Below are 19,473 nucleotides of genomic sequence, written 5' to 3' on the forward strand. Positions count from 1 at the left end.
AACCTCCTCCCTCCCTGCTGCTTCTTAGCTCTAATCCTGCACACACCCACCCCATGTCCTGGCAGCCCAAAATTATCTACTCCCCCCTTCTCCTCTCCTCTCCTCCCACGGCTCTGTTCTCCCTTCTCCCGTGGGGTCCCGAATAGCAACATTATACTCACTTCTATCAAAAGAGGAGCTCATCTGACTGTCACACAAGCCATTGCATGAGTCATACACCTATTTTTTATTACTTAAATTATTTTTTAATAATTTTAAAAATATTTTTATTTTTTTATTTATTTATAATTTTAATTAATATAATTTAAAAAACAGTTATTAATGTAGTTACTAATGTAGCCAATAAGGACACATTAAATGCAATTTCAAAATGACTGATGACAAATGTCTAAAAAATCATTCTAGTGGGTGGGAGATGAGGCAAAAAGGGGGGGGGGCAAGGAAACTTGTCAAAACTTGTATGAAATAAAGGTATAAAGTTATTACTGCTCAGGTTCTTTAGAGACCCCACAGCTTTCTAATGACCCAGGGACAGGACTCCTTACCCAGCGAGGTCACGTTCTCATAGTTCTCCTGCATGACATCCCAGTAGAGGGCTCTCTGGAGCGGGGTCCAGCAGAGCCCCCTCTTCCCTGGTGAAGTACACAGCCACCTCCTCGAAGGTCACCGGCCCCTGAAAGAGCAAGAGTCCAACACTCGGTACCGGCTGCCCCACTCACAACCCCACACTCATGGGGCAGAGGAGCCGATCAAATGGGAGCTCTGGTGGATGAATAGTCAACAGAGTCCCATCCCACCCCGCTCAGAGCAGCCAGGAAATGCCAGGGGGAGGCAGGTGCAGGGAGAGCTCGCTGGCAGGGAGCCCAGCGCTGGTTCTCATTGTGAAGAGCTGGACGGGGCCAGACTTAGTGGGGGGCAGACGACCTATGAGGGTTCCAGGGGGGCCTTGCTGAGGGGGTTCCTCCAGCAGGGGTGTTCCTGTCTCTCCTCCCCCCACTTCTCCTCAGCTGTCTGCCCTGCAGCTCTTCCTGCAGCCCTGCCCCCTCCCCCCACTTGGAGCTGCCCCGGCCAAGCTGCTCCCAGGAGCCTCCTGTGGCTGTGCGGGGGAGGGGGGGTGGCCCCACCCTCCTGCCTCTGTGCCCAGTCTCTGCTGAGCTGAGCTGGGGGGACAAGATTCTGTGCTGCTGCCTCTGGGTCAGGAGTGGGAGCTGCTGGCCCCTGCTGCCGTGTGAACGAGCCTTCGGAACTAAGTGAGTGCCGCTGGGCTGGAAGTGACAGCGGGTGTGTCTCACACTCCCCCCCCGACACACTCACCCCACACACAGACACTTCAGTTACTGTTGTTACTTCCTTTTACTTCCTATCAAAATGCACAAAGTACATATAGTCTCTGTAATTTTATTCTTTCACATTCGGTCAGGATGACAGTGCTGGTAGTTTAGCTTTTTAACTGATCTCTGACTTTCATCATTTTATTTCTGTCTTATGCTTAAACTTCAGTTCTCTGAGTAACGAGTTCTAAAACGCCTCACCTGTCCTGGCTGGAGTAATTATCATAATTACTGTTATTGCCGTATTGTGCTTTGTCATTTGCTATTTACAATATTTACAATCAAATAACAGACCGTACATTTTGCTTGTACTTACCTTAGCAGGGCTCGTTGGAAAAAAATAGCTAAACTCAAAACTTTAGACACTGTGCAGATGAAGATCATTAATCTTCAGCCTGTATTTTTAAATCTGTCTGTAAAGTAACTTAAAATTTCTATGAGAATAAACGCAGCTCCAAGTATGATACTAATAGCAATGATGGAGTCAAATCTTACTGAGTCACATACATGATAGTGATATGCAGAGAACCAGGCACATGCAGGGCCGTGGAGTTTTTATAGCACGTTGGGGCCTTAGAAAGAAAAAGGTTAAGAACCCGCCCCCCCCAGCCTCCCTGGTGGGTGCCCCTCACATCTCACAGCAGCCGCTGGTTAATCAGGTCGGGCTCCAGCCCTGGGATTCTGGCCCATTTTCCTAGCCCCACCTAGGGGGGTTGTTTCCTGTCCCACAAATTAGAGCATTTCCACCCTCTTACCTCGTGGGTCTGTTCCTAGAATGGAAGCCGCATATTGAACAAGTCCCAACAGGTTTGCTACACCCTGGCCTCCTCCCATTCTCCCTCCTGGGAATTTTTTGGCAAACTCCAACCCCCAAACCAGACTGCCCAAGCCTCCCTCCTCCAGTGCATTTGGTGTCCCTCTCCCTCCAGCAGGAACCCACCAGCAACTCCCCAATAACCCCTACCTGGACGGGATCCTCTGCAGCCATTTCTCTTCCCTGTCCCATGGGAGGATGGGACGAGCTGGAGCGAAACACGGACGACATCCTGCAGCCTGGCAGGGCGAGAAGGGCAGTTGCGGAGGTTTCAGAACAGACTTTAGTTCATGTCACATCACGATTCCCCCAGGATCTTTCCCTGCAGAGACACAGCCTAGGTTCTGCCATGCTGGGAACATGCTCCATCTCTTTACTGCAGGGGAGACCTGGCCCCTCCTGCCAGGCTAAGCCCACAGGGAGATTTTTCAGCCTCCCCAGTAATAAAGTCTCTGAACAAAATGCTGGAAAGGAGCAGAACCAAAGGGGCTGGGCAGGCTCCATAGGGACACTGACTCCTCCCTTCCCCTCCTGTGCAGCCATGTCCTGTTGCTGGCAGAGATCGGCCCCCCCCCCCCAGAGGCAGCCGTGTCTGCGGGCTCCCCCAGCCAGCACCTACTAACCACCACCCACGCTGGGGGAGTGACACAGGACAGCAAATTCCACCTACCCAAGGACAAATTGCTGCAGATCAAACGGGCTGGGTTCACATCCCAAAGCTGAGGAGAATTTAAGAATTATGGAGAAAATAGGGAAAATGAGAGACTAGAGAGTCAATAATTTTAGGGAAAACGAGGGAATCTCCTTGGATTTTCTAGCCACATGTGGGGAGGGGAGAGAGAAGGGGAAGAACCAGAGAGAATTGTTCTCAGGTTTTGAGACGGAAAGAAATGGCACAAACAGGAAAAGGATGCGAGTGGCTCACCCCCATGACCATAGGCGTGTGCAGCACATTTCATTAGGGTGCGCACCCAGGGAGCCCCCCCCTAGCCCCACCCCATCCACTGCCTCCCACTTCCTGCCCCCTGGCTGCCCCCCTCAGAACTCCCAACCCCCCCTGCTCCTTGTCCCCTGACTGCCTCCTCCTGAGACCCCCCCACTGTAACTGCCTCCCTAGGACCCTACCCCCTACCTGTCCCCCTGACCCTTATCCACCCCCCCACCCCCAGACAGACCCCCGGGACTCCCACGCCCCATCCAACCGCTCCCCGCCCCTGATAGGACCCCCAGAACTCCCGACCCATCCAACTCCCTCTGCTCCCTGCCTGCCCCAACCCCGCTCCACCCCCTGAACCCTCAACCCATCCAACCCCCCTGCTCCTTGTCCCCTGACCGCCCCCTCCAGAGACCCCCCCCCACCCACTAATCACCCCCCCAACTATCCAACCCCCCCTCCCCACCTCCTGGCAGCTCTGTCTAGTGGCTGCTCCCACCCACACACTCAAAGTGGTGGAGGAGGTTCCCTCTCCTTCGGGGGGAAGGTTGCCTAGTGGTTAAGGCACAGGACTCAGGTTCAGGCGTTCTGGGTTTGAGTCTCTGCTCTGCCACAGACTCCCTGCTTAGCCTTGGGAAACTCACTTGACCTTGTTGTGCCCTAGATCCCACCTGCCCAATGGGGCCAACACTGACCCTGCCTCCTGGACTAAATCCATCCATGGCTGGGTGATGGGGGGGGGAATGGAGATACCAACATGGGGAGATTGGGGCTAAATTTCTCCACAGCCGGAGAGTGGGAGCCAGCTCCACAGGGGGGATGGGAGCGAGAGGGGCTCAGGCCAGCTCCACACAGGGGGGGGGTCAGGGCTTCAGCCCTGCAACTTCTGCCACTAAGGTGGCTGGGGGGAGCTGGGGACTTCAGCCCCACATCTTCTGCCAGGGTCCGGGGTTCTCCTGCTTGCCCCAGGGTGGCTCCCCGCCCCCTCCATCCCCCCCCCCAGTGCAGCTCCTGCAGGGCCCGGGGCTTCTCCTTACCCCAAACCACCCAGCGTGGCTACAGCCCAGTCCGGGGCTTCTCCTCCCCCCACTCCAGCTCGACTCCTCCCCCCACCTCCTACCGGTATCTGGAGCGTCTCCTCCCCACAACCTGCCCCAGCCCCAGCCCAACTGGGCTCCCCGGGGCACCCGCCGCTGCTGAGCCGAGCCTGGCGGGCAGGGAGCAGCGATTCCCGCGGGGGCCCTGGCAGAGCCCCCAGCCCGAGCGGGGCGGGGCAGCCCCAGGGGACCGGGGGGGGGGGCTCTGCTGCTGGCCCCGCCCCCCCACCGACCCCTGGGGCTGTTTGGGGGGGCTCGCTCAGCCCCCCAAGAGCGGGGGGGAGCAGCGGAGCGGAGCCTGCCCAGCAAACAGCTGATCGCAGCTGCGCCCAGGCCGCCCCCGGGGAAAAGCTCAGCGGAGGAGGCGCCACAAGCTGCCGGCAGCGGGTCATTCCCGGGGGGCCCAAGCACCCGCCTGCAGCCGCCGCAGCCTACCCCCCCCGGAGCCCCCATGGGAGGGGGGGAGCAGCCTCCCCAGCCGGGCTCAGGGCATTGGGGTGCCGGGGCTCCCCCCATGCGCACGCCTGGGCCCGGGACACTCACACACACACTCTGCCCCGGGGCTCCCCTGGTGCCCAGAGACCGATCAACCCCCCGCCTGCCCCACCGCCCTTCCCCGCCTGCAGCTCCGGCCTCTCCCCTCCCGCCCCGCCAGCCGCACCCAGGGGAGCCCCGGGCCCCAGGCTCTGTCCCCACCTGGAGCCCAGCGGGGCCGGGGGCAGCTCCTGCTGCAGCTGAGAACAGCGGCTCCGCTCCGCCCGGGCGGCTCCAGCGCTGCTGGCAGCACGTGGCCACCAGGGAGCAGCTGCTGAGCCCGGGCTCCTGCGTCACAATGTGCCAGAGCCCCGCCCCCAGGAGCTGCCCCGCCCCTGGGCTGTGCCAGAGCCCCGCCCCCAGCCTGAGCCCCGCCCCCAGGAGCTGCCCCGCCCCCGGCCTGTGCCAGAGCCCCGCCCCCAGGAGCCGCCCCACCCCCGGGCTGTGCCAGAGTCCCGCCCCCAGGAGCAACCCCGCCCCCCTGGATTTATTCTCCTGCCTCCTTCTTCCCAGCACCCCCCGCTCCCAGCTGCTCCCTTCCTGTGTCTGGAAACACCCCCCGGGCGGGCTGCAGCGCTCGCTGGGGCTGGCTCCAGTGGCTGAAGTTGCCTCCATCTCCGATCACCTGCGGGGGAGGGGAGGGACGAAGAGAGGAGATGGGCCCAGGGTGTGAAAGCAGAACCAGGGGGCAGGGAAAGAAGGACTGTTTGGAAAGGTGGGATTTTTTGCCGGGGGGGGGGTGATCCAGATGGAGTCAGAAGCAGTTGGGCAGCAGAGGCTCAGGGAAATTGAGGGGAACCCCCTGGGTGTCCCAGTGTTGGCCAGGGATTGTACAGCACCTAGCGCAATATGGGGTCCCAGAGCCGTAACTAGCTATTTTTACACCCAAGGCAAGAATATAAAATTGCGCCCCCCCCACTGTGCCACCCAGCCCCCTTGAAACACCCCCCCCGGGCCCCCCACCCCTGTAGCAACAACCCCCCCGCAGCCCCGCCGGCCCCACAGAAACAAACCCTCCTTCCCCAGCGCCGCCCCACCGAAACAGCTGTGGGCTGAAAAGGAAGGTTTGGGGGAGGGAGAAGAAATGGCCCCCATAGGGTGACCAGATCTCACCGTCACACCCCTCTTCACCCCCATCCCCCCACTGGCCTGCTGCATCTCCTGCTAGTCAGTCCCCCACCCACCACTTGCCTCCTTTCACCTCCTCCCTCCCCTGCCAGAAACCCCCCTGCCCGCCCCTAGAGCCCCTGCTGGCTCACTGCTCACCTCTGTGCCCACCTGCCACTTGCCCACCCGCTCGCCCACCTGCTCCCCGCTTGCCCCCTCACCCCCCCAAGTATAAAGCCTCATTCAGAGACCCAGGGGGGGTCACTATATCACTGCACCCAGCAGTCACTCACTGCAGCACCAAACATTAAACTGCTGAAAATGGAGACCTCCCTCCAGCCACCAACGTTTTGGACTAGAAAGCTTTGCCCAGACATCCCCTCCAGAAGACACCCCCAGACTGGCTGAGGGATACTGGTGTGACCTCACCTGGCAGCCCCCAAAGAAGGAATTGGGGGGACTAAATGGACAGGGCCCCTCTCTAGCTGAAGCCTGGCAAGGGAGGTACGTGGATCCCACTAGAATTTAAAATGAAAAGTGAGGGAGGGGAGGCTCTGCTGGACCTGGGCAGCTCTAGATACAGCACCAGGCACGTAGCAGGATTTCCACTCCTGAGCCATGGAAGCAGAAATTGACTTTTCCTTTCCAGTTTTAGTTAATGTTCAGAAAGGGAATCTAGCACCTGCCTTCCAGATCTGAACACCTCAACATTCAGGAGGCTCCAGCTCAGTTTGGGCAGCTGTTACTTCATTTCTCCCAAATCAAATATACTGATCCACTGTCATTTGCTATAGAAAAAGTAGGATAAAATGAGCAAGAAATGCTTCCCAGGGGTTATTAGGACTGGAATTGCTATTTTCAACAGCCATTGCCTTTTTGTTTGTTTTTGTTTTATTTGTTTAAAAGGAAGACAGTGATATTGCATTGGCAAATTCCCCAGAGAAAGAAAGAGTGGAACAAAAGGATAATAATGACACCATCAACTTTTCCTCATTTATGGAGGACAGTCTTATAATATGCATCCAGATCTCCTCCAATCACACAAGCTGAAAATTGTTCCATTTTACTGCAGCTCTGTAAACCATATGGGAACCAAGCCTGTCTGTGTTCTGTGCACATCCAAAATCCCTGCTGAATGACCCATCCTGGGAGCAAGTTACCAGTGACCCAGGGCTGGGGTGGAAGGAGAGTGCAGGGGTGTGTGGGGGGAGAGCCCAGGGCTGGGGTGGCAGGGGATGTGGGTGGAGGGGCAGAGCCCAAGGCTGGGGTGGCAGGGGGTGTGGGTGGAGGGGGCAGAGCCCAGGGCTGGGGTGGCAGGGAGGTGCAGGGGTGAGCCCATGGCTGGGGTGGCAGCGGGTGTGTCGGTGGGGGAGCAGTGGGGGGGAAAGGGCGGAGCCAAGAGCTGCGGCAGCATAGGGTATGTGGGGGGAGCGAGCCCAGGGCTGGGATGGCAGGGGGGTGCCGGTTGGGAGTGGAGAGCCCAGGGCTGGGATGGCAGGGGGTGTGGGTGGAGGGGGCAGAGCCCAGGTCTGGGGTGGCAGGGAGGTGCAGGGGGGAACCCAGGGCTGGGGAGGGGGCAGACAAAATTTTTTTTTGCTTAGGGCGGCAAAAAACCTAGAGCCGACCCTGCCTCCACGCACTGTGAAGTAGGTAGGAGCGGATCATTATTATCCCTACTTGAAAGAGGGAGAAGCTAAGGCTGAGAAAGGAGAATTGACTTGTCTGAGGTCACATGCCCAGGCAGGGGCAGAGTTGGGAATAGGACCCAAGAGCCCCGATTTTCAAACTCACCATCAGATCTTGAATTTCAGACATTGAATGACCTGAATAAAGTGCTCTCAGATGAGCTACAGACCAACAACAGTGCACAGGAATTATTCAACAAGTATTTGAGGAGAACTGCAATGTTAGAGAGAATCATGAACTGCTCAGAGACCATTAATGCAGAGAAGCAGCAAAATTTATCAAACATAGAACTGGTTCTGACTTATTTACTTGGTCTTGAAAGAGAACAACAAGGACCTGAGTCTCCTCCCTGTCAATAACCCCCTGCTCAGCCAATCGGGGTAGAGACTGAGGATGGGAGGCTGAGGGTTCTCACCAGAGAGCCCAAAGGATGGCCCAGGTCACTGGTGGGGATCACTGCCCGAGCACTATTTCAGCCCCACATTTTTGGGTGGACCTCCCACAGTGGGAGCTGCAGAGCACTGCCCCGCCACACACACACACACACACACACACACACACACACACACACACACACACACACACACACACACACACACACACACACACACACACACACACACACACACACACACGTGGTAGTGGGAGGGGAACAGGAGAAAGGACAAAAGAAGCAAGAGACGAAGAGAAAGGAGAGAGGGAGAGATGGAGGAAAAGGTGAAACAAAAAGCACAAACCCCAATGTCTCCAGTGATTCTAAGGGACAAAATCCCAGGTGCGGAATGAAATTCTGCCTCTTTAAGCTCGTGTTTTCCATGCCTAGAATTCAATTCTCACCAGATGGATCAGACTGAACAGGTTTCAAACCTCCAGGAGGCTCTTACCTTCTAAACAGGGACGGCTGTTTTCTAGTAAAATGACTAAAAGGGAAGGAGAAAACTCGAAAGAGGTTCCTCCTGGCGCTCACGTCCGTGAACCTGAATACTCCCTCAGTCCTCAAAGAGAGACCTGGAGAAGGAGACTTGCGGAAGCAAAGCCACAGGGGTCTCTGAGGTTTCCCTGGCCCCTCGCCCCTGTCCTGCCTGGCTGATGTCAGCATCTCTCTGTGAGGTCACCACCTCCCCACCACCTTGGACCAATAGGCTGAGGTCCTGCAAAAAGCCCTTGTGATGTCACTGCCACACCCCTCCCTTGCTGGGCCAATGTCCTGCCCCTGGCCAGGCACTTTGCAGGTTTCAGCTACTCCCTGTGGATCACCCCACTCGGGGAGCGTTCGTTCTAGGCAGCAAGCCGGCTAGACCTGGAAACATCAGACGCTGCTCCCAATGCTACACTCAGTTTTTTAGAAATGAGTCGACTTTATGGCCAGAAGAGACCATTAGAGCATCTAATCTGACCCCCTGCATATCACAGGCCTCCTGTATGACACAAGAGGTACTTTAGGGGCAAACAAATTCCATAAAGGCAACAAGTCTTCATGAAATGACATCAGGAGATGGAGAATCCACCACTTTCCTTGGTAGCTTCTTCCTGTGATGAATCATCCTCGCTGTTGAATATTTGTGCCTTAGTTGTAATATGAATTTGTCTCTTTTCACCTTCCAGACATTGGGTCTTGTTATGCCTTTCTCTGCTCGATTCAAGAGTCCTTTAATACCCAATCTTTTCTCTCCATTAAGGCACTTCAACACTTCAGTGAAATCACCTTTCAATCTTCTTTTGATAAGCTAAACAGGTTGAGCTCTTTCAATAGCTCACTAGAAGGCATTTTTCTCCAGCCCTCAGAACATTTGGTGGCTCTTTGCTGCCCCAGCTCCAATTTCACAACATCTTTTTCAAATGAGGACACCAAAATTGGAGGCAGTATTCCAGTATCAGTCTCACTGATGCCGTGTCACCTCCTGTGACGTTATTGACATAATCTGTAACTGTATAGATCACCGTTGCGGCCGCTGTCCTATATTTGCAGCCAATATTGTAGAAAGGTTTGTCGTGTAAGGGGTCTATGGAGAGGTTCTGATTGGCTGATTATAATGATGCTATCTCTAGATGTGTATCATTTTTGTTGTTGACATTATGAATATTGGCTCTATGCTGCCTGCATTTCAAACTTGTGCTCTGCTTCTGGGGAACACCCCAGATAAGTTGGTGTCAGTTCTGCCTAGCCTGCTTGATGGCCCATTAAGGACCATCAGCTATACAATCGCCCCATTGAGAGAAGGCAGATACGCCTTGTGACTCAGCAAGGTCTGCAGGGACCTGCCTATGGACAGAACTCGAAGGTTTTTCTGTGCCACGTGCTGGACAGAGTGTTCTTGGGACAAAGAAAGCAAAGACCACATGGCAAGAGGCTATAAAAGGCTGATGCCTCGTCTCCATCTTATTTTCAGTCCTGCTTCATACCTCTGGAGGGACTTTGCTACAAACTGAAGCTCTGTACAAAGGACTGAATGGCCCATCCCAGCTGTGGATGGACTCCAGAGACTTGATTTGAACCTGCAGTTTTATTCCATCACTGCTACAAGTCTGAACCAAGAACTTTGCCATTACTGTGTGTAATTGATTCCTTTAACAATTTTTGACTCTCATCTATATTTCTTTCTTTTTATGAATAAACCTTTATATTTTAGATGCTGTAAGGGAAAAATCCAGTGTTATCCAAGGCCTTGTAGGCCCAGGCCTCTTGTCAGGCTGCCAGGGCCGGCCAGACAAGCCAAGCAGGGGGGCACGGAGGAGACAGTGGAAAGTCCTAACAGTCCCCGACTGAAAAACAATTTTGTAATATCCCCGACTGCCAGCACGTAACCGCACAGAACAGATAAGTAACAACAGGAAAAGCCTAATATGGAAGAAATGTACTCCTGCTCCAATCAGCATTAACTTTGCAATATTTTTTTAGCAAAATAATGAGGACATTATGTGTGCAACTTGCATATTACGACTGTGGTTTTAAGCTTTATAAGGCTGTCTGTAACCAGCTTCGGGGAGGCCGTTTCCATAACGGTTCTCCCCTGCGTGCTTCTAATCAATAAAAGGCCTCAGGCTGATCTGATTGAAAACACAACACATGGATCAATTTTTCCATAACAATGCTAAAGGATTTGCAGGAGCGTGATTTGTGGGTAAGATCTGACTCATCTATTGACCTGCATCTGGGGCTTGGTCCTTTGAGAGAACCTTTTTTCTTTTACTGGGGTATTGGTTTTCATAACCATTCATCCCCATAAGGAGTGGGGCTGGTGGTGATACAAGGTAACTGGAATAGCTGAGGGAATTGCTTGTATGACGTCCGATTGGCCAGTGGGGTGAAACCAAAGTCCTCTCTGCATGGCGGGTGTGACGTGCTTTAATAGTAAAGGGCACCCAGCCTTGGGCTGTGACTGCCCTGCTCCAAGCAATTTGTCCTGAATTGATACTCTCAATAGTGTCCTGCCAGTGGTCGCAGTGTGTACAGGGGTCATCCGGGGTTACAGCTGGGAACTCTCCGAAGCTCAGGATGCGCTTCCTCAGCTAGGGGAAGTACGTAACCCACACACCTCCAGGGGATGGTGGGGTGTCCCAGCTAGTGGCACCAAGATCACTTAGAGGGAGCAATAAAACATGTCTTCTATACAGCCTTCGCTAACAGCCGGGTGGCTTTTAGTTCATGCTGTAGAGGCCCACACACTAAGCTCCAGAGGTCCCCGGTTCAATCCCGCCCACCACCACGTCACCAACCTGGATCTGTCAGCATAACGGAGAGAGCTGCCATGCCATGCCCAGCTGAGAAGAGGTACCAAACAGTGAGTTGACACCCTTCAGAGCTTCCTGTGATAAACTGTGAACTTAGGACAATAGCGGGGTGGTAGGAAGTGTTGCCCTCAGAGTGGCCTGGGTCAGAGCCCATGGGAGGTCCTGGGCTCATCTGCCATGCCCTTCCCCCCAAAAGGGCCAAAACCCTGACCAAGAGGCAACATTCCCAAGAGCAAAGGCCATCACGAGGCATCTGTCTTCAAAAGTTTGCAGAGGATGCGGGAGCAAAAAGGGGAGAGAGGATGAGGGTGGCTCTTGGGAAGAGGGAGGGAGGGAGCCTTATGGGAAGCTCTTGTTTACCACCATCAACCCAATGGTCAGATGCCTAGAATCTTCCCTGACATGTTGTAATTGATTGGATCTAGGTTTTAAAATGGGTACCACATTTGCAGACGGAGAAATGTCAGGGAGTTGAGCGGAAGGCCATTGCAAGCTCAGCTAATTAGGCAATGTGGCCTATGCCCCATCTAACAAGCTCCTTAAACAATAGCTCCCAGTTTTCATTCGCATTGTTCTGTCTAGTGTTTTTCTCCAAAACACTTTTACTAAACCTTTGGGTCAGCTTTGGAAAGTTGGCCCTTTCAGTGCACCAAATATAAGTATTGCTGGTGGGGACTGCCCTCTATTGGTCATAAGAACAGCCATACTGGATCAGACCAATGGTCCAGCCAGCCCAGAATCCTGTCCTCCCACAGTGGCCAATGCCAGGTGCCCGCGAGGGAATCGACAGAACAGGGAGTCATCAAGCGATCCATCCCGTCGCCCATTCCCAGCTTCCGGCAAACAGAGGCTGGGGACACTTCAAGAGCATGGTTTTGTATCCCTGCCCACCCTGGCTAATAGACAATGATGGACCCGTCCTCCATCAACTTATCTAGTTCTTTGGTGGACCCTGTTATAGTCTTGGCCCTCACAGCATCCTCTGACAAAGTTTCCCCAGGTTGACTCTGTGTGTTGGGTGAAGAAATACTTCCTTTGGTTTGTTTTAAACCTGCTGCCTATTCATTTCATCGGGTGACCCCAGTTCTTGTGTTATGAGGAGTAAATAGCACTTCCTTACAGATCCAGACTAACACGGCTACCCCTCTGATACTTACTTATTTACTTTCTCCAAACCCGTCATCATTTTATAGACCTCTATCCTAGCCCCGCCTTAGTCATCTCTTTTCCAAGCTGAAAACTCCCCTCAGTCTTACTAATCTCACCTCACATGGAAGCTGTTCAAGACACCTAATCATTTTGGTTGCCCTTTTCTGTACCTTTCCCAATTCCGATATATCTTTTTGAGATGGGGGACCAGCTCCAGTATTCAAGATGTGGGCATACCACACATTTATACACAGGCAATATTATATTTCTGTCTTGCTAGCCATCCCTTTCCTAATGACTTCCCACCATTCTGTTCGCTTTTTTGACTGCCGATGCACATTGAGTAGATGTTTTCAGAGAAGTATCCACAGTGACGCCAAGATCTCTTTCTTAAGTTGTAAGAGCTAATTTAGACCCCATCAGTTTAGATGTAGAATTGGGATCATGTTTTCCCATGTGCATTACTTTGGATTGATCCACATTGAATTTCATCTGCCTTTTTGCTGCCCAGTCACTCAGTTTGGTGAGATCCCTTTGTCACACTTTGCACTCTCTTTTGGACGTAACTAACTTGGGTTGGTTTGTATCATCTGCAAATGTTGCCACCTCACTGTTTACCCCTTTTTCCAGATCACTCAGGAGTATGTTGAACAGTGCTGGTCCCAGTACAGACCCCAGGGGGACACCACTATTTACCTCTCTCCATTCTGAAAATCAGACCTTTTCTTTCTTGCCTTTGAAACAGTTACCTATCCCAGAGAGGAACCTTCCATCTTATCCCATTTTGCTTCAGAGCCTTTGGGGAGAGACCTTGTCAAAGGTTTATCTGAAAATCTAAGTATACTGTATCCACGGGATCACCTTTATTCCACATGCTTGTTGACTCCCTCAAAGAATTATAGTAGATTCGTGAGGCATGATTTTCCTTTACAAAAAGGATGTTCATTCTTCCCCAATGTAAGCGGGGGCAGACTCACCTGGCGGCGCCTCCTGCTGGTCATCTTGGGAATTAGCTCTCACAGCCGTCAGAGCACCCTTTGCAGGCCGGTGATCTACCTTACCGCAGCTGGTCCCCGGTCCCTCCCAGGACCCCGGTGCCCCTTTTATCCTGGCAGTACCCCCTGGCAGTACCCCCCCCAGTTTCTGGGTCTCCCGCTCCCAGGGGAACCCCCACCCACTATCCCCACTTCACCTCAGTCTTGGCTACTGCCCAGTCTCCATCCAGCCCCTGGTCACTGGGGCAGACTGCAGTGTGAGCCACTCATCACAGGCAAAGGGGTTTGGACCTGCCACCTCTGCTTCCCCCTGGGCTGCCCCCTTGCAGCCCTGCACCTATGCAGCCTATAGTCCCAGGCCTGCAGCCTGGGGCTTTCCAGGCCAGAGCTCCAAGCTCCTCTGGCCCTTCCCCAGCCCTGCTCCCACTCTAGGTGTCTTGCTTGGGTCCCTGCAGCCAGGCCCTTCTCTCGCTACAAGCAGAGGTGAGACTGACTGGGCTCCTGGCTCACAACCTCTTATAGGGGCCAGCTGGGCCTGACTGGGGCATAGCCCCAGCTGAGCCTGCTTCCCCCAATCAGCCCAGGCTTCTTGCCCCAGCCCCAGCCCTCTCCTGGGCTGCTTCAAGCCCCCGCAGGGCAGGAGCAGGTAACCCCCCGCTACACCCAGCAAAGTCCGTTCACCGATGTGTCTAATCCTTGGGCTCTACACTTCCACCCAATGTGCCTGGTACTGACGTTAGCCTCAGTGGCCTGTAATTGCCAGCTGCGTCTCTGGAGCCTTTTTCATACACTACTCCAGCCAGGGACTAAAGGCGGCCCCAGACTTTCCCTTTCTCCCTTCTGGGAAATCAAGTTCAAGTTCTACAAGCAGCTAAAGAAGCTTCAACCCTGCATCTGAATTAATGTCACATTTCTCACTGCCCGACACAAACAAATGTCATTTCAATCCCAGGTGAGTCCACTTTCACTCATTCCTCAGCCCCATTCCTTCCCCCTCCTGCCTTAGCTTAGGGCATTGCGCCACCCTGTGGGCATTTCATGTCCCTCCTCAGTTTCACATACAGACACAATTTCCTTTGCTGTTCAAAGAACAGCAAAACCTTTCTGTGTCTCCTAGTCTGAGTCAGGGCATTCAACTCCATTGAAACCTTCTCTCCTGCAATGGCAACGGTCAGACAGAGGGGACGTGGCCACCTTCAGCCCTGAGAGTGAGATATTCACTCTCCTCTTTCTTCAAGCTGCTGTTGTTAGTCCATAAAACATGTATCATGGAGTAAAAAGCTGAGTTTACTCCAGGGTGAGGAAAGAAAGGAGCCACCAACTCCCCGAAAAATCTCTGTGCCCCAGAGAGAAGCTGCCCCTGCTATTGGAATCACTGATGTGCTTCAGCTACAATGGGGAAAGTATCTGCTCTCAGGGGGGTATAGCTCAGTGGTAGAGTGTTTGACTGCAGATCAAGTGGTCCTTGCTTCAAATCCAAGTGCTCTCTAATAAGCCTCTTATTCTTTGTTGTTGTTTTTTTAAAAAGAGAAAACATTTTCATGTCCATTCTCCATTATGTTCAGGAGCTCCACTATACGGGAATGCTTGAAATGAATGTGACACTCAACATTTCACTGTCCAAAAGCATAAAAACCTAGCAAACCTGTCCATCAGCTGAAATCAGTTCCAAGCCTCTAAGTGTCTAGTTTATGTTTTCATCAATTATACAAAGGGATCATATGAACGTACATTTGTAGATCCCTCCTCTCCAGGGCTGTGCTGTGCAGAAGAACAAGAACCACATCCAGTTGGGGTTCAGGAGTCTGATGAGCAAAGGCCACTTGGTGCGGGCTAAAGTCACCAGCACTTTGGCTCCTTCACATTCAACCAGCTGCTGGACCCCCAGGACAAGGCATGATAAGACGACAGTGCTTGTGAGCAGGAAAACAGCCACCAAGAAGCTGGCTAAAGCTGTCAAGATCCTCAGGAAGGTCACCATGCCCATGTCTAGAATAGTATCAGAGGGGTAGCCGTGTTAGTCTGGTTCAGTAGAAGCAGCAAAGAATCCTGTGGCACCTTATAGACTAACAGACGTTTTGCAGCATGAGCTTTCGTGGGTGAAATTACCCACTTCTCTTCCGGATGCAAGCACAGTGGAAATTTCAGGGGCAGGTTGTGTATATAATAAGCAACTGCAAGAAGCAAGCTAGAGATAACGAGGTTAGATCAATCAGGGGAGGATGAGGCCCCCTGTTCACAGCAGCTGAGAGTGTGAAAAACCAAGGGAGGAGAAACTTGTTCTGTAATTGGCAAGCCATTCACAGTCTTTGTTTAGGGTCCTGAGCCTGATGGTATCAAATTTGCAGATGAACTTGGAGCTCAGCAGTTTCTCTCTACTCTCTACTCAGACTCATATGTTACCAGCACTCCCAGCTATCTCCGTGACACCACTGATATTCGTGAGGAAACTACAATGCATTGGTGACTATCCAGAAAACACCATCCTAGCCACTCCATGTATGTAGAGGCTCTCTACACAAACATCCCACACACTGATGGAATAAACAAGCTGTCAGGAACAGTATCCCTGATGATGCCACAGCACAACAGGTTGCTGAGCTCTGTGCCTTTATCCTCACACACAACTATTTCAAATATAATGACAATATAAATCTCCAGATCAGTGGCACTCTATGGGCACCCGCATGGCCCCACAATATGCCAATATTTTTATGGCCAACCTGGAACAACGCTTCCTCATCTCCCGTTCCACTCACGCCCCTTTCTCTACCTACGCTACATCGATGACATCATTCATCATCTGGACCCATGGGAAGGAGACTCTGGAAAAATTCCACCACGATATCAAACAGCTTCCACCCCTCCATCAACCTCATCCCTGGACCAATCTACACAGGAGGTCCACTTCCTAGACACTACGGTGCAAATAAAGTGAAGGTCACATCAACACCACCCTAATACCGAAAACCTACCGACCGCTATGGCTACCTTCATGCCTCCAGCTTCCATCCCGGACACACCACAAGATCCATTGTCTACAGCCAAGCAATGAGGTACCAACCGTAATCTGCAACTAACCCCGTAGACAGAGACCAACACCTAGAAAATCTCCACCAAGCAATTCTCCAAGACTACAGTACCCACACGGAGGAAATAAGGAAACAGATCAAACAGAGGCAGACGTTTAACCCAGAAGCCTCCTACTGGAAGACAAACCCAAGAAAGAAAACCAACAGGACTCCACTTGTGGCCCCCCCCATCACATACAGTCCCCAGCTAAAACCCCTACAACGCAATCATCAGGTCGTCTACAACCCAACCTGGACAATGATCCCACACTTTCACAGGCCTTGGGTGGCAGATCCCAGTCCTCGCCCACAGACAACCTGCCAACCTGAAGCATATTCTCACCAGCAACTGCACACTCGCACCATAGTAACTCTATGCTCAGGAACCAATCCATGCAACAAAATCGATGCCAACTTCTGGCCCACATATCTACACCAGCAACACCATCACAGGACCAAACCAGATCAGCCACAACATCACCGGTTCCTTCACCTGCCACTTCCACCAGAAGTAATATATGCCATCCATGATGCCAGCACTGCCCCCACTGCTAATGTACATCGGCCAAACTGGACAGTCTCTAAGGAAAAGGATAAATGGACACAAATCAGACATTAGGAAATGGGCAAAATACAAAAACCTGAAGGAGAACACTTCAACCACCTTGGCCACACCAATAGCGGATTTTAAGGGGGCCATCCTACAGCAAAAAAACTTTAGGACCAGACTTCAAAGAGAAACTGCTGAGCTCCAGTTCATCTGCAAATTTGACACCATCAGCTCAGGACTAAACAAAGACCTGGTGGGGGAATGGCTTGCCAAAAACAGAACCAGTATTCTCCTCCCATGGTTTATCACACCACAACAGCTATAACAGGGCCTCATCCAACCCTGATAGATCTAACCTCGTTATCTCTAGCTTTCTTCTTGCATGCTAATATAATACCTGCCCTAGGGGACTGGAAAATGATTCCACCACTTGCATCTGAAGAAGTGGGTAATCACCCACGAAAGCTCATGCAGCAAAACGTCTGTTAGTCTATAATGTGCCACAGGATTCTTTGGCTGCTCTCTACAGAACCAGACTAAAGCACGGCTTACCCCACTGATACCTCCCCACACTGTCCAACTCCCCTGCTTCCAGGATCACCTCCCCACTACGCCCTCGCTCTCCCGCTGAGCAAAAACTCGATATTATTCCAGGGCCGCCCACAGGATTCTGGGGGCCTGGGGCAAAGCAATTTCGGGGGCCCCTTCCAGACAAAAAAGTTGCAAACCTGTAGAATACTGGAATTCCCTTGGGCAGCGGCGTAGCCAGGGTCTCACATGAGGGGAAGCGAACACATAAAAAAAGGCACCACCCAACATATCAAATTAATCTAATTACATCCGCTCCCTCCCACATTCAGCCCCCTTCAGAGCCCCCAACACCCCCCCCACATCCTTGTCCCCTGACTGCCCCCCCGATCCTGGGACTCTGGCCCTAACTGCCTCCCCTAGGAGACGGAACCCCACCTGTCCCCTGACATGCCCCGACCCTTATCCATCACCCCTGCCCCCAGACAGACAGCCATGACTCCCACACCTATCCTACCACTCCCCGCCCCCTGACAGGACCCCCAATGATACACCAAGACACAACCCCGTAATCCAAAGTGGGGGGGGCGGGGCAGGGACCACGGCACCGCTTCCTGCCATTGAGGGTAACAAGGGCTAGCTGCTTTTTCAAGCCCTAGCACCTGGCTCTAGTGTGTAGCCAGAAGCCGCTTGCGAGCAGGCGGAGGGATTCCTGCTAGCAAAGGGAGCGTTAGATTTTAGAGTCAGATCCCAACAGACCCAGCAGAGAACACAACAATAGCCCTGCCTCTGCCATCCCAGCACAGGGCCCATAAACAAGAGAGGCAGAGACGTGCACAATAACAGCGCATGGGGTGGAGAGGTAGCAGAGACCAGGGACGGGGCATGGAGGAAAAACCACAGAGAGGGAGAGAAGGAGAAAGTGAGGCAGGAGGAGAAGCCCGGAGGCAGTGTCTCTGGTAGGAGAGCGCGTTCGGATGCAGCATGTTAATGAGCCCCTTGCAAACACAAGGGCAAGAAGCAGGGAAGGGCTTGCAGAGGGACAAGCCGGGCTACACCACTCAGTCTCCCCTTGTGGGGCCCTGTGGCATTGGGAAATCAGGGCCCAGGAAATTGAAAATCTCTTAACCACACAGAATTGTTAACTGCTCCCAAATCCTTTTGTGCCAGGGCCGCAAGCTTAGAAGAGCTTAAGCTGTGAGCTGCATGGACGGCCTCAAGAAACCTCTCTTGTGCGGAGCCTCAAGCAGGTTTGCATTGTATGACCCCGATGAAAAGCCCAGCAGAGAAAGCTTGCAACTGTCCCAGCTCTTTCAGCCACGTTTGGGGCCTTTACATCACTCAGGCTGCATCTTCCAACTAAAATGCATTAACAATACAGCTCAGGCAAGCGGGCCGGGGGCCGTGCAGGCTGCCCGGGCCAGCTGATAGCACTTCTCGCTAACGGCTGCTTTTCTATGCTTGTGTTTTGCTGTTGGACAGAGGCCCAGACATCCTCCCATCTAACCCCCCCCCCCCGCTCCCTGTCTGCCCCAGCCCCCAGAAAGTCCCCCCCGAACCCTCCAACCCTCCCCCTGCTCCCTGACTGCCCCCCAGGACTCCTCTTACCACCCGGCAGCTCGAGCCGCTGGCTGCCTCTGGAGCCAACGTTAAACACGTGCCAGCACACAGCCCCTCCCGCGCAGCGTGCTGAGGCAGCGTGGATGTGTGTGCAAGGGGGGGTCTGGCTGCTGGAGGCCCAATGGGAGCAGCTCAATCAGGCCCCGGCGGCCAATCAGCAGTGCCGCTCTCTGCATGGGGGGGATGGAGGCAGGGGAGAAATCCAGATCTTTCCACCTTATTCCAAATTCCTACTAAGGCGCCACTTTGGGGGAATGTGCTCAGTGGGGGAGCGGCAGCCCCCCCCCTGCTCCCCCCAGCTACGCTCCTGCTTATGGGGAGCCCC

The 19,473-nt window shown here is 53.2% G+C and overlaps 1 non-coding gene across 1 annotated transcript; it reads left to right on the forward strand.

The window, feature by feature from the left end:
• The first annotated feature begins 14,796 nt into the window (after nt 1-14,796).
• Nucleotides 14,797-14,868, forward strand: TRNAC-GCA. The gene has a single exon. It is a non-coding gene; the product is annotated as a tRNA-Cys (tRNA).
• Nucleotides 14,869-19,473: the final 4,605 nt, after the last annotated feature.

This window comes from Mauremys mutica, chromosome 26 (genome assembly GCF_020497125.1).
Source record: "Mauremys mutica isolate MM-2020 ecotype Southern chromosome 26, ASM2049712v1, whole genome shotgun sequence".
Lineage (NCBI taxonomy): Eukaryota > Metazoa > Chordata > Testudines > Geoemydidae > Mauremys > Mauremys mutica.